Genomic DNA, 16,038 nt, shown 5'->3' on the forward strand with positions numbered 1-16,038 from the left:
TATCTCCACCTTGCAGATAATCTGCGCCTTTCAAAAGCCACACAACAAACAGCACGTCCCCAGCATCACATGCATCATTTACCCGAGCAGATCTCGCCGTTTGATGGCCATATAGACAACATCTATGGATTTTCCTCCTCTTCTTCTTCTTCTCCTGGGCAGGCAGCAGAGGCAGGGCTCGGGGGGCTCTGCGCCTCTAATATATTATAACTGCACTACACACAAGAATGATACAGAATAAATAAATAACACACGAATATGAAGGGGAATATTGGATTTATAATGACTCTGCAGCCAGAAAGCTCCGACATCTCATTTACCATATTAGCCTAAGAGCAGATTAGAAGCTCATTCATTCATTACTTTAGGCTGTGCATTGGATACATTGTAAGATTTGGATACATGTTTACTTTAGTCTCATACTGGGTTCCAATGCATTATAGAAATGCAGACTAGTGGTAGAAGGAAATGGCAATACTGTAATATTTGGATACATGTTTACTTTACACTTACATGAGGTTCAAATGCATTGTAGAAATGCAGATATTGTAGTATTTGGATATTGGAATCCTGTAAGGTTTAGATACATTGTAAAATTTAGATAAAGTGTAAGATTATACGTTGGACACTCATTGGGAATCATTGCATTATAAAACACATAGTATTATTTAGATACAATATAGTAATTGTAATATTTGGATAAATAGTAGTAAATTGAACATAAAATACTTTAATATTTGGATACATCTTTACTCTAGACTCACACTGGGTTCCAATGCATTATAGAAATGCAGACTAGTGGTATAAGGGAATTGCAATCCTATAATATTTGGATACAGCTTTACTTTAGACTAACATAAGGTTCAATAGCATTTTAAAAATGCAGATATTGTAGTATTTGGGTATTGCAATCCTGTAAGGTTTAGTTAAAGTGTAAGATTATATGTTGGACACACATTGGGCATCATTGCATTATAAAACACATTGTATTGTTTAGATACAATATAATAACTGTCATATTTGGATACATCTTTACTCTAGACTCACACTGGGTTCCAATGCATGATAGAAATGCAGGCTAAATAGTAGTATATGGAACATACAATCCTATAATAGGTGGATACATGTTTACTTTAGACTCACATAAGGTTCCAATGTGTTATATAGAAATGCAGAAATATTTGGATATTGAAAATACATTGTAAGATCTGGATAAACTGTAAGATTTGAAAACATTGTTTCCTTGGACACACATTGGGCATCATTGCATTATAAACACATTGTATTATTTATATACAATATAGTAATTGTAATATTTGGATACATTGTACAATTTGGATAAATGTTTATTTTGGACACACACTGGGTTTAAATGCAATTGCAATTCTGTAGTATTTGGATACATTTTTATGGGTTACACATTGGATACATGTTCACTTTAGACACACACTGGGTTCCATTATAGGAATTGCAATACTGTAATATTTGGATACATTTATATGGGTGACGTTTAGATACAGTGTATAAATTGTAATATTTGGTGTATTGTGACATTTGAAAAAATGTTAAAATCTTAATGTAGCAAATGCATTTTATATTAGAACTATTTGACTTGTCAAAATAAAATTAATAAAAAAAAGTCATTCTAATGGAATTATTAGCAATATTCTGTCTTGTGTATACAAAACTGATGTAAACTCAATACATATGTGTTCAAAATACACCTAAAACTGGAATATGATGGAATGTAATTTCACAACCCCTCCCTTCCCTCCAATATCTACTTGTTAATTGATTTTAAATACAGGGAAGAGGTGAAGTTATTTGGTTGAAAAGGGAAGGGGGGATTTGGCAAAGATACAGGAATTGTCTATTTCTGTGGCTCCTGCACCATAAACATTCAGTATTCCCCAGACAAGATAACCTGCAGCCTGCTCTCCTAGTGTCTGCCTGGGACATGACTGGCTGCTGCACATCAGCTAATTGAGGGATGACCAGTATTAATTGCAGCCAAAGAACCTTGTGCTACCCAGATAAGATGCCCTGGATTGTGCAGTGTCAATGGGTCTATGGCAAGTCTGAGGAGGAGCAAGGAACTTAGAATTGTAGCACTAAATATCTATCTGTCAATTATCTATCTATTTATCCATCCATCCTCCTGTCTATCTAACTATTTATATCTCACCTGTTTTTATAACTATCTCTTTCTATCCATTATAAAGCACAGAGCAATACAATATGTGCTTACTCCTTAATTCCCTAATATCTATCAATTTTTCTATATATCTATTTCTCTTATTTGTCTAATATCTGTTCCATAGTTATCTAACATGTCTCATATGTATGTATCTCATATCTATCTATCCATCTATCTCATATCTATCTATCTCATATCTATCTATTTATCTACTATCTATCTATCTATCTCATATCTATCTCATATCTATCTCATATCCATCTATTTATCTACTATCTATCTCCTATCTATCTATCTATCTATCTATCTATCTATCTATCTATCTATCTCATATCCATCTATCTATCTATCTATCTATCTATCTCATATATTTTCTTTCTTTCTCTCTCCTATCTCTTATATATTTGTTTATTATTTGTTTTGTGTTTACTGATCTGTTCAGCGTCTTCATAATTGTTCTAATAATAATTATAATAATTCTTTATTTATAAAGCGCCTACAGATTCCGCATCGCTGCACAGAGATTGCCAAATCAGTCCGATATATATCTGTCTAATAATTATAGTAATCAATACTTTCTTCCTCCCTCTCTTCCTCTAAATAGTTATCTGTTTATTAAGGTATTTCAAATCCATCTATCTATCTATCATCTTTATTTATTATCTATTTCACTCTATTATCTCTCTCCATCTATATGTCTATCTCATATCTATCTGATGTATTTGCGGTATATATAATTATAAAATATTTATAAACAATATGATATGAAATCCCTACAGAGTGTTTTATGTATCCCAAAATGTGATCTGACATGTTCTTCCATTATAATAGGTGTTGTAGTTATACTTTGCTTATATTATGTAACCAATCACTTTTATATACAGTTGTAATGAATTTTGCAGCAGTCTATTTGGAGGTGCAGTACCTCTTTCTGCCCTCAGAATGTAATGGTGGCGCTGTTTGCCATTTATATTCCCTAATCTCCAGCCTTGAATTCATATGGATATTACTAGCTATGTGATCGCACACACATCTTTATTGTCATATCATTATACATTTTATGAAACAATTATCCAGCATTTAACCTCTCAGCCCGGGACGTATAGATTCCAGGCCCATTAGAAGGGCATCATAAAAAATGGTGCCTTGTAATGAAGATACCGGATCTTGACTGGTGGCTTTGGCCATAGCATATCTCACAGATGATAGATTGTATTCTGCCCCCTGCAAAATTAAAAGGAACAACTTATGATTTATCCCAGGAAAGAAACCAAAATATAAGTCTTATTTTGCTTGATGAATTTGAGGATGTTGCTTTGTAGGCGCCGGCGCTTTATTACTGCTATCAGGCTGCACAAACCTCGGAGATGTCTTATTTGTTTGGAATGAAGATGTGTATATGGGATATGCGTATAGGGCCGCAACAAAACGGCCATGTTGCTTTTAGTGGCCAATGAGATTTTGTGTTTTATTCTCTTTATGTTTAGAAGAATAATCCTCAACCTTGGTTGCTTTGGGCAGTGAGGACACATCTAGGCAACATTATATAAGTATTATACATCTGAAGTACAGAGCAAGAAGGGGCCCCATTATGGTGCCCGGTTTTCCTCCCTATAAGAGGGCAGTCTTGTACAGGTCCCTCTTATAGGTGTGGAACCAAAAGTGTCCAAATGACATTGCTTGGGCTGACCAGATGAAACCCTTCTTGAGGCTCAACCTTCCTCATTCCATACATAGCAGCCAGGGGTGCACCAGGCAAGTTGAGCCTCTTGCCTCAGGCAGCACCAAATGGAGAAAAATGGGGGTCAGCATCAGGGTAGCAGTCACCTACTACAAAGCAGGACCTGACTCTTAAAAACAGGGTCTGGAGAACTGCACTGAGAACCTGATTACTAAAAAAACAATCGGATATATATCTACATGAACCCACCCCTCATCAACCCTTAGAGAATAGACCATAGTAGCCTCCAAGTTGGTTTTTTTTTAAGTTGGACTTCTAGACCCACTGGAGGACCCTCTGAAATCCTGATGCACTTGCATAAAGGATGTGAAGTGTACACAGAAGTATGGCACGGATCCATAGATTATGAGTCCAAACAACAATGATGGCACATACCATGTGGTTGCAATGAGGTTCTTGGACAGAAGGGCAGCCCCAGTTCTCCAAGAACCCCATTGCAGCCACATGGTATATACTATACATGTCATTAAGTCATCTATGGATCTGCACTATATCTCTGTGTACACCTTACATCATTTATACGTAATGCATGTGTGTCCTTCAAAGGCGCCTGTTCATTATGATGCTACGTAACTGACAAACAATGTTAAATGTTTTAAAATTCCAATAAATTCCAATAAAAACTATTGAAAAAACAGGCCCCTGTTCACACCTGCATTCTTGATGCTGCTTTATCATAGGAATATAAAAGCATTGCATTACAGGTGCTAACCACAAAATACACTCATCCAGATCGCAACCCACAATCTGATATCATATCTAACCCCCCCATTCATATGTAATATTGTTATAGTAAGTTATAATATTGGACCTGCATAGCCCCGCCCATTTTAGGGCTGTATATTAGAAAATGTGGGCGTAGCCTCAGTAGGGTTGGTGTAGGGAGAGGTATGAGCCCCTCTACGTGTTTAGTGGATGTTACAATGTATCCCTGTTAGAAGGAATTGTAATACATTGTAATATTTGCTTTTCCCCACCTTGTTACAATATATTGTTACATTGTTACAAAATGTTATAAATAGAAAAACCTTGAAATCCCCGGCAGTACATGTTCCCCCCCGACCTGGGATTTTTCTTTTTTTTGCATTAATATATAATTTTTTGTATATTTTTTTATTTTGCAGCTTGAATTCCCGGTTTGCTGTCAAAAGAACGGAACATGTTGTTTTTTTTAATAACCCCAAATATTACGTATTAAAGACTCTGAGTGACTCACAAATGACAAAACGCGGTATTTTTTTTCCAATCCGCAGCAGCACATTTAATAACCTCCCATGCATCTCGCCCGGGCCCCGCTGTCTGATGGTTGCTATGGTAAAGCAGATAAAGCGCAGCCATTTTCCATATCTCTATAAAAGTCTATTATATTGCAGGATTAGTTCATCTTCTCATAAGGTCAAACACAAAGTCACACAACCTGAAATATTTAGAATCTATGTACACTGGATTTTTTTTTTTTTTTTGGCCTTTCAGTATCCACAGAAGGATGGAGGTTTTTTTTTTTCCTGCTGCTTCGACTCTGAAAATGTTAAGCAATAAATTATGATTAATAACTGAGGAAAGACACAATTGTTTTTTTTTTTTCCCCTCCTTAGCCTTTTTAATAGTTAGAGTGCATTATCTATTCATCTCTGCCTGGGAGCCCTGCTGACACCAAGCAAGGGAATGGCACAGTGCAGCCATGAGCAGGTAGACAGCGCCACCCGCTGGACAGAGAGGGAACTACAAGCTCATTCTACAATACACAAAACTACTGAGAAATCTGAAAATACATCAAAAAGAGGTTAGATAATTATAATATATATTGTATATTAGAATATCATTTCGGACATACAAAGAATAATTTTGTGCCAGGACAGGTATAGACTAAGATGTATAGGAAAGACACTGGTGCACATTTATTATCGCATCTGCGCCCAAAAAAATGCCAGGATTTTAATCTTTTTTTGGCGCAGAACTGTTGCGGATCATTTATAATGAGTTTTGCTCCTTCCCTCCGTTAAAAAAGTAAAAAAAAAACGTAACAGTTAAAAATCCCCTTGACATCAATGTAAATCAGTGTAATTAGGAGTCTAATAAATTAGTTACATTTATTTATTCATTGGGGGTCATTTATCTTTTCCTTCCACTGGTGTTTTGTGCCTTTTTGCAGCGTAATGGCTCTTTTGCGCCTATTTTGTGCTTTTTGGGAATGTTACGCCTCAATTCGCCGTGTGTTGTTGCGCCCCCTATTTGCGCCTCTTTATAGATGTTTGCGCCCAATTTATTATACTATTGCTCCTATATTGGCAATAACGCGCCAGTCCTGACAATGCTAAGGAAAGGCGATGGTACAATTTGCACAACAAATTGCGCCTTTTTTGAAATTTACGCAAAAAACCCCCCTGCATTTGACCAAGAGCCAAAACTATGAAGACAAATTAGGTGCAAAAATAGACTCACAACAGGTGCAAAATGAGCGCAGAGAAGGGGGAAATAAGATAAATGACCCCCAAAGAATAATTCTGGGCCAGGACAGGTATAGACTAATCTGTATAGGAAAGAGACGACGTGGTCACCTCCAATCTCTGGGTTTAGCATTTGTAATGTCACTTATAGTGTAATTATAAGTTCTATCAATTGATTACATTTATTTATTATCTGGAAGATGCGGTGAGATTTACATTTCTATGTGGATTTTTTGGGGGGTTATTCTTATATTATTATTATCTGTCTAAGGCTAAATTCACACTGCCGTTCCTTCCCTCCGTTACAAAAGCGAAGAACGGATCCAGGGGAGTAACTTGAGGGGGTGCAGTCGCACCAGGGCCCAAGAGGCTTTGGGGGCCCATAAGGTGTCACTTTCCCATATGAGAAGACTCTTAGTATAAACCATACATTATAGTCCGGGGCCTGGCACAGACTTTGCACTGTGGGCCCATCAGCTTCTAGTTACCCCACGGAACATATCACCTCTCCGTACAGTCTATGAGGATGAGGGGGTGACACAAGAGCTTACAATCTATGAGGATGAGGGGGGGACACAAGAGCTTACAGTCTATGAGGATGAGGAGGTGACACAAGAGCTTACAGTCTATGAGGATGAGGGGGGGACACAAGAGCTTACAGTCTATGAGGATGAGGAGGTGACACAAGAGCTTACAGTCTATGAGGATGAGGGGGTGACACAAGAGCTTACAGTCTATGAGGATGAGGGGGTGACACAAGAGCTTACAGTCTATGAGGATGAGGGGGTGACACAAGAGCTTACAGTCTATGAGGATGAGGGGGACACAAGAGCTTACAGTCTATGAGGATGAGGGGGTGACACAAGAGCTTACAGTCTATGAGGATGAGGGGAGACACAAGAGCTTACAGTCTATGAGGATGAGGGGGTGACACAAGAGCTTACAGTCTATGAGGATGAGGGGGACACAAGAGCTTACAGTCTATGAGGATGAGGGGAGACACAAGAGCTTACAGTCTATGAGGATGAGGAGGTGACACAAGAGCTTACAGTCTATGAGGATGAGGGGAGACACAAGAGCTTACAGTCTATGAGGATGAAGGGTGACACAAGAGCTTACAGTCTATGAGGATGAGGAGGTGACACAAGTGCTTACAGTCTATGAGGATGAGGGGGTGACACAAGAGCTTACAGTCTATGAGGATGAGGGGGTGACACAAGAGCTTACAGTCTATGAGGATGAAGGAGGACACAAGTGCTTACAGTCTATGAGGATGAGGGGGGACACAAGAGCTTACAGTCTATGAGGATGAGGGGCTGACACAAGAGCTTACAGTCTATGAGGATGAAGGGTGACACAAGTGCTTACAGTCTATGAGGATGAGGGGGGACACAAGAGCTTACAGTCTATGAGGATGAGGGGCTGACACAAGAGCTTACAGTCTATGAGGATGAAGGGTGACACAAGTGCTTACAGTCTATGAGGATGAGGGGGGACACAAGAGCTTACAGTCTATGAGGATGAGGGGTTGATACAAGAGCTTACAGTCTATGAGGATGAGGAGCTGCCACAAGAGCTTACAGTCTATGAGGATGAGGGAGTGACACAAGAGCTTACAGTCTATGAGGATGAGGGGGTGACACAAGAGCTTACAGTCTATGAGGATGAGGGGGTGACACAAGAGCTTACAGTCTATGAGGATGAGGGGGTAACACAAGAGCTTACAGTCTATGAGGATGAGGGGTGACACAAGAGCTTACAGTCTATAAGGATGAGGGGGTGACACAAGAGCTTACAGTCTATGAGGATGAGGGGGTGACACAAGAGCTTACAGTCTATGAGGATGAGGGGGTGACACAAGAGCTTACAGTCTATGAGGATGAGGGGGATGACACAAGAGCTTACAGTCTATGAGGATGAGGGGAGGCACAAGAGCTTACAGTCTATGAGGATGAGGAGGTGACACAAGATCTTACAGTCTATGAGGATGAGGGGGATGACACAAGAGCTTACAGTCTATGAGGATGAGGGGAGACACAAGAGCTTACAGTCTATGAGGATAAGGAGGTGACACAAGTGCTTACAGTCTATGAGGATGAGGGGTGACACAAGAGCTTACAGTCTATGAGGATAAGGAGGTGACACAAGTGCTTACAGTCTATGAGGATGAGGGGTGACACAAGAGCTTACAGTCTATGAGGATGAGGAGGTGACACAAGAGCTTACAGTCTATGAGGATGAGGGGGTGACACAAGAGCTTACAGTCTATGAGGATGAGGGGGACACAAGAGCTTACAGTCTATGAGGATGAGGGGGTGACACAAGAGCTTACAGTTTATGAGGATGAGGAGGTGACACAAGAGCTTACAGTCTATGAGGATGAGGGGGTGACACAAGAGCTTACAGTCTATGAGGATGAGGGGGTGACACAAGAGCTTACAGTCTATGAGGATGAGGGGGTGACACAAGAGCTTACAGTCTATGAGGATGAGGGGGACACAAGAGCTTACAGTCTATGAGGATGAGGGGGTGACACAAGAGCTTACAGTCTATGAGGATGAGGGGGTAACACAAGAGCTTACAGTCTATGAGGATGAGGGGAGACACAAGAGCTTACAGTCTATGAGGATGAGGAGGTGACACAAGAGCTTACAGTCTATGAGGATGAGGGGAGACACAAGAGCTTACAGTCTATGAGGATGAAGGGTGACACAAGAGCTTACAGTCTATGAGGATGAGGAGGTGACACAAGTGCTTACAGTCTATGAGGATGAGGGGGTGACACAAGAGCTTACAGTCTATGAGGATGAGGGGGTGACACAAGAGCTTACAGTCTATGAGGATGAAGGAGGACACAAGTGCTTACAGTCTATGAGGATGAGGGGGGACACAAGAGCTTACAGTCTATGAGGATGAGGGGGGACACAAGAGCTTACAGTCTATGAGGATGAGGGGCTGACACAAGAGCTTACAGTCTATGAGGATGAAGGGTGACACAAGTGCTTACAGTCTATGAGGATGAGGGGGGACACAAGAGCTTACAGTCTATGAGGATGAGGGGCTGACACAAGAGCTTACAGTCTATGAGGATGAAGGGTGACACAAGTGCTTACAGTCTATGAGGATGAGGGGGGACACAAGAGCTTACAGTCTATGAGGATGAGGGGTTGATACAAGAGCTTACAGTCTATGAGGATGAGGGGGTGACACAAGAGCTTACAGTTTATGAGGATGAGGAGGTGACACAAGAGCTTACAGTCTATGAGGATGAGGGGGTGACACAAGAGCTTACAGTCTATGAGGATGAGGGGGTGACACAAGAGCTTACAGTCTATGAGGATGAGGGGGTGACACAAGAGCTTACAGTCTATGAGGATGAGGGTGACACAAGAGCTTACAGTCTATGAGGATGAGGGGGTGACACAAGAGCTTACAGTCTATGAGGATGAGGGGGTAACACAAGAGCTTACAGTCTATGAGGATGAGGGGAGACACAAGAGCTTACAGTCTATGAGGATGAGGGGGTGACACAAGAGCTTACAGTCTATGAGGATGAGGGGGACACAAGAGCTTACAGTCTATGAGGATGAGGGGAGACACAAGAGCTTACAGTCTATGAGGATGAGGAGGTGACACAAGAGCTTACAGTCTATGAGGATGAGGGGAGACACAAGAGCTTACAGTCTATGAGGATGAAGGGTGACACAAGAGCTTACAGTCTATGAGGATGAGGAGGTGACACAAGTGCTTACAGTCTATGAGGATGAGGGGGTGACACAAGAGCTTACAGTCTATGAGGATGAGGGGGTGACACAAGAGCTTACAGTCTATGAGGATGAAGGAGGACACAAGTGCTTACAGTCTATGAGGATGAGGGGGGACACAAGAGCTTACAGTCTATGAGGATGAGGGGCTGACACAAGAGCTTACAGTCTATGAGGATGAGGGGGATGACACAAGAGCTTACAGTCTATGAGGATGAGGGGAGGCACAAGAGCTTACAGTCTATGAGGATGAGGAGGTGACACAAGATCTTACAGTCTATGAGGATGAGGGGGATGACACAAGAGCTTACAGTCTATGAGGATGAGGGGAGACACAAGAGCTTACAGTCTATGAGGATAAGGAGGTGACACAAGTGCTTACAGTCTATGAGGATGAGGAGGTGACACAAGAGCTTACAGTCTATGAGGATGAGGGGGTGACACAAGAGCTTACAGTCTATGAGGATGAGGGGGACACAAGAGCTTACAGTCTATGAGGATGAGGGGGTGACACAAGAGCTTACAGTTTATGAGGATGAGGAGGTGACACAAGAGCTTACAGTCTATGAGGATGAGGGGGTGACACAAGAGCTTACAGTCTATGAGGATGAGGGGGTGACACAAGAGCTTACAGTCTATGAGGATGAGGGGGTGACACAAGAGCTTACAGTCTATGAGGATGAGGGGGGACACAAGAGCTTACAGTCTATGAGGATGAGGGGTTGATACAAGAGCTTACAGTCTATGAGGATGAGGGGGTGACACAAGAGCTTACAGTTTATGAGGATGAGGAGGTGACACAAGAGCTTACAGTCTATGAGGATGAGGGGGTGACACAAGAGCTTACAGTCTATGAGGATGAGGGGGTGACACAAGAGCTTACAGTCTATGAGGATGAGGGGGTGACACAAGAGCTTACAGTCTATGAGGATGAGGGGGACACAAGAGCTTACAGTCTATGAGGATGAGGGGGTGACACAAGAGCTTACAGTCTATGAGGATGAGGGGGTAACACAAGAGCTTACAGTCTATGAGGATGAGGGGAGACACAAGAGCTTACAGTCTATGAGGATGAGGGGGTGACACAAGAGCTTACAGTCTATGAGGATGAGGGGGACACAAGAGCTTACAGTCTATGAGGATGAGGGGAGACACAAGAGCTTACAGTCTATGAGGATGAGGAGGTGACACAAGAGCTTACAGTCTATGAGGATGAGGGGAGACACAAGAGCTTACAGTCTATGAGGATGAAGGGTGACACAAGAGCTTACAGTCTATGAGGATGAGGAGGTGACACAAGTGCTTACAGTCTATGAGGATGAGGGGGTGACACAAGAGCTTACAGTCTATGAGGATGAGGGGGTGACACAAGAGCTTACAGTCTATGAGGATGAAGGAGGACACAAGTGCTTACAGTCTATGAGGATGAGGGGGGACACAAGAGCTTACAGTCTATGAGGATGAGGGGCTGACACAAGAGCTTACAGTCTATGAGGATGAGGGGGATGACACAAGAGCTTACAGTCTATGAGGATGAGGGGAGGCACAAGAGCTTACAGTCTATGAGGATGAGGAGGTGACACAAGATCTTACAGTCTATGAGGATGAGGGGGATGACACAAGAGCTTACAGTCTATGAGGATGAGGGGAGACACAAGAGCTTACAGTCTATGAGGATAAGGAGGTGACACAAGTGCTTACAGTCTATGAGGATGAGGAGGTGACACAAGAGCTTACAGTCTATGAGGATGAGGGGGTGACACAAGAGCTTACAGTCTATGAGGATGAGGGGGTGACACAAGAGCTTACAGTCTATGAGGATGAGGGGGTGACACAAGAGCTTACAGTCTATGAGGATGAGGGGATGACACAAGAGCTTACAGTCTATGAGGATGAGGGGGTGACACAAGAGCTTACAGTCTATAAGGATGAGGGGGTGACACAAGAGCTTACAGTCTATGAGGATGAGGGGGTGACACAAGAGCTTACAGTCTATGAGGATGAGGGGTGACACAAGAGCTTACAGTCTATGAGGATGAGGGGGTGACACAAGAGCTTACAGTTTATGAGGATGAGGAGGTGACACAAGAGCTTACAGTCTATGAGGATGAGGGGGTGACACAAGAGCTTACAGTCTATGAGGATGAGGGGGTGACACAAGAGCTTACAGTCTATGAGGATGAGGGGGTGACACAAGAGCTTACAGTCTATGAGGATGAGGGGGACACAAGAGCTTACAGTCTATGAGGATGAGGGGGTGACACAAGAGCTTACAGTCTATGAGGATGAGGGGGTAACACAAGAGCTTACAGTCTATGAGGATGAGGGGAGACACAAGAGCTTACAGTCTATGAGGATGAGGGGGTGACACAAGAGCTTACAGTCTATGAGGATGAGGGGGACACAAGAGCTTACAGTCTATGAGGATGAGGGGAGACACAAGAGCTTACAGTCTATGAGGATGAGGGGAGACACAAGAGCTTACAGTCTATGAGGATGAGGGGTGAAACAACAGAAATTTAGAGCCCTTCCTTTGGATGCTTTCCCCCATAGATGGCAATAGGTGCACGGAGCGATACGTTGCCGCACACATGTGGCACCGTAACGCTCTGTACACGGGGAAAAGATAGTACATGTCCACATCTTTACCCGGTGCACGTCCATGCGGCGTGCATCTCTACGGAGAGGGGAAAAGCAGCCTGGCATATGGTTGTCTGAATTCGTCCTTACTCTGTAATGTCTTCCTGTGTCTCCATAAGTCCCCCATTATCTGTACAGCGCTGCGGAATATGCTGGCGCTATATAAAGATCTATTATTAGTATTATGATTATCTTTGCATTGATTCATCAGGTTGTGGCCAATAAGGTCCCTAGAAAGCACTATTATTATTTTGGAGACATCTTGGACCTGGGATACTCCCTTTAACCATCTATTATTTGGTTGGGTAGAGTCCACCCAAGCGCAGAAGCTCTCTGCTTTCTTATCATATCTCTGCCTGGGAGGCATTGGAAGTCGTGCTATAGGGCATGTGTAAGCCATAATGTATATGGGGTATTCTGAAGAGATAATCCCTGTAACTTTTGTTATACACTCACCGGCCACTTTATTAGGTACACCTGTCCAACTGCTCGTTAACACTTAATTTCTAATCAGCCAATCACATGGTGGCAACTCAGTGTATTTAGGCATGTAGACACGGTCAAGACAATCTCCTGCAGTTCTCCCGAGCATCAGTATGGGGAAGAAAGGTGATTTGATGCCTCTGAACGTGGCATGGTTGTTGGTGCCAGAAGGGCTGGTCTGAGTATTTCAGAAACTGCTGATCTACTGGGATTTTCACGCACAACCATCTCTAGGGTTTACAGAGAATGGTCCGAAAAAGAAAAAACATCCAGTGAGCGGCAGTTCTGTGGGCGGAAATGCCTTGTTGATGCCAGAGGTCAGAGGAGAATGGGCAGACTGGTTCGAGCTGATAGAAAGGCAACAGTGACTCAAATCACCACCCGTTACAACCAAGGTAGACAGAAGAGCATCTCTGAACGCACAGTACGTCGAACCTATCAGGCAGATGGGCTACAGCAGCAGAAGACCACACCGGGTGCCACTCCTTTCAGCGAAGAACAAGAAACTGAGGCTACAATTTGCACAAGCTCATGGAAATTGGACAGTAGAAGATTGGAAAAACGTTGCCTGGTCTGATGAGTCTCTATTTCTGCTGCGACATTCGGATGGTAGGGTCAGAATTTGGCGTCAACAACATGAAAGCATGGATCCATCCTGCCTTGTATCAGCGGGTCAGGCTGGTGCTGGTGGTGTCATGGATCCATCCTGCCTTGTATCAGCGGCTCAGGCTGGTGGTGCTGGTGTCATGGATCCATCCTGCCTTGTATCAGCGGGTCAGGCTGGTGCTGGTGGTGTCATGGATCCATCCTGCCTTGTATCAGCGGCTCGGCTGGTGCTGGTGGTGTCATGGTGTCTTTGGGCCCCTTGGTACAACGCCACAGCCTACCTGAGTATTGTTGCTGCCCATGTCCATCCCTTTATGAGCACAATGTACCCTGTAACATCTGATGGCTACTTTCAGCAGGATAATGCGCCATGTCATAAAGCTGGAATCATCTCAGACTGGTTTCTTGAACATGACAATGAGGTCACTGGACACAAATGGCTCCACAGTCACCAGATCTCAATCCAATAGAGCATCTTTGGGATGTGGTGGAACGGGAGATTCGCATCATGGATGTGCAGCCGACAAATCTGCGGCAACTGTGTGATGCCATCATGTCAATATGGAGCAAAATCTCTGAGGAGCTTCCAGCACCTTGTTGTATCTATGCCACGAAGAATTGAGGCAGTTCTGAAGGCAAAAGGGGGTCCAAGCCGTTACTAGCATGGTGTACCTAATAAAGTGGCCGGTGAGCGTATATCCCATTGCAGGGTATAGTGGTATAACAGGGTATGGAATATTAAAAGACACCTGTCAGGGTGATTTGGGACCACCCACAGGTGCTTATGGACCGATGGTTTAGTGTCCCAAATGGTCCATTAGCTTTTGTTTCCATGGGCTTTATAATATCTGCCGCTTTAACCCATGAGACCTTCTGTCATTTTCATATTAATCGGCTCCTTGTATCTATCCGCCGCTCAGTTTACATTCTCAGGAAGCGTCCGCTCGTTTCAAGGTCCCATTGTAGTCACATGACCTGGCTCCATGCTATATACTGCAGCATGACCTATCACTGTTATATCCAGGAGAGGTGATAGGACCTGTTATTTTCGGGTCCTTTCGCTCTAAGGTCCCATAGCAGCCACATCTCCTGGCTCTATGCTATACACTGCAGCATGACCTATCACTGTAATCTGCAGGAGAGGTGATAGGACCAGTAATTGTCGGGTCCTTTCGCTCTAAGGTCCCATAACAGCCACATGTCCTGGCTCTATGCTATACACTGCAGCATGACCTATCACTGCTATATGCAGGAGAGGTGATAGGACCAGTCATTGTCGGGTCCTTTCGCTCTAAGGTCCCATAGCAGCCACATGTCCTGGCTCTATGCTATACACTGCAGCATGACCTATCACTGTTATATGCAGGAGAGGTGATAGGACCTGTCATTGTTGGGTCCTTTTGCTCTAAGGTCCTATAGCAGCCACATGTCCTGGCTCTATGCTATACACTGCAGCATGACCTATCACTGTTATATGCAGGAGAGGTGATAGGACCAGTAATTGTCGGGTCCTTTCGCTCTAAGGTCCCATAACAGCCACATGTCCTGGCTCTATGCTATACACTGCAGCATGACCTATCACTGTTATATGCAGGAGAGGTGATAGGACCGGTCATTGTCGGGTCCTTTTGCTCTAAGGTCCCATAACAGCCACATGTCCTGGCTCTATGCTATACACTGCAGCATGACCTATCACTGTTATATGCAGGAGAGGTGATAGGACCTGTCATAGTCGGTCCTTTTGCTCTAAGGTCCAATAACAGCCACATGTCCTGGCTCTATGCTATACACTGCAGCATGACCTATCACTGTTATATGCAGGAGAGGTGATAGGAACAGTCATAGTCGGGTCCTTTTGCTCTAAGGTCCAATAACAGCCACATGTCCTGGCTCCATGCTATACACTGCAGCATGACCTATCACTGTTATATGCAGGAGAAGTGATAGGACCAGTCATTGTCGGGTCCTTTGCTCTAAGGTCCAATAACAGCCACATGTCCTGGCTCTATGCTATACACTGCAGCATGACCTATCACTGTTATATGCAGGAGAGGTGATAGGACCTGTCATTGTTGGGTCCTTTCGCTCTAAGGTCCAATAACAGTCACATGTCCTGGCTCTATGCTATACACTGCAGCATGACATAGCACTGTTATATGC

Source organism: Engystomops pustulosus, chromosome 10 (genome assembly GCF_040894005.1).
Source record: "Engystomops pustulosus chromosome 10, aEngPut4.maternal, whole genome shotgun sequence".
Lineage (NCBI taxonomy): Eukaryota > Metazoa > Chordata > Amphibia > Anura > Leptodactylidae > Engystomops > Engystomops pustulosus.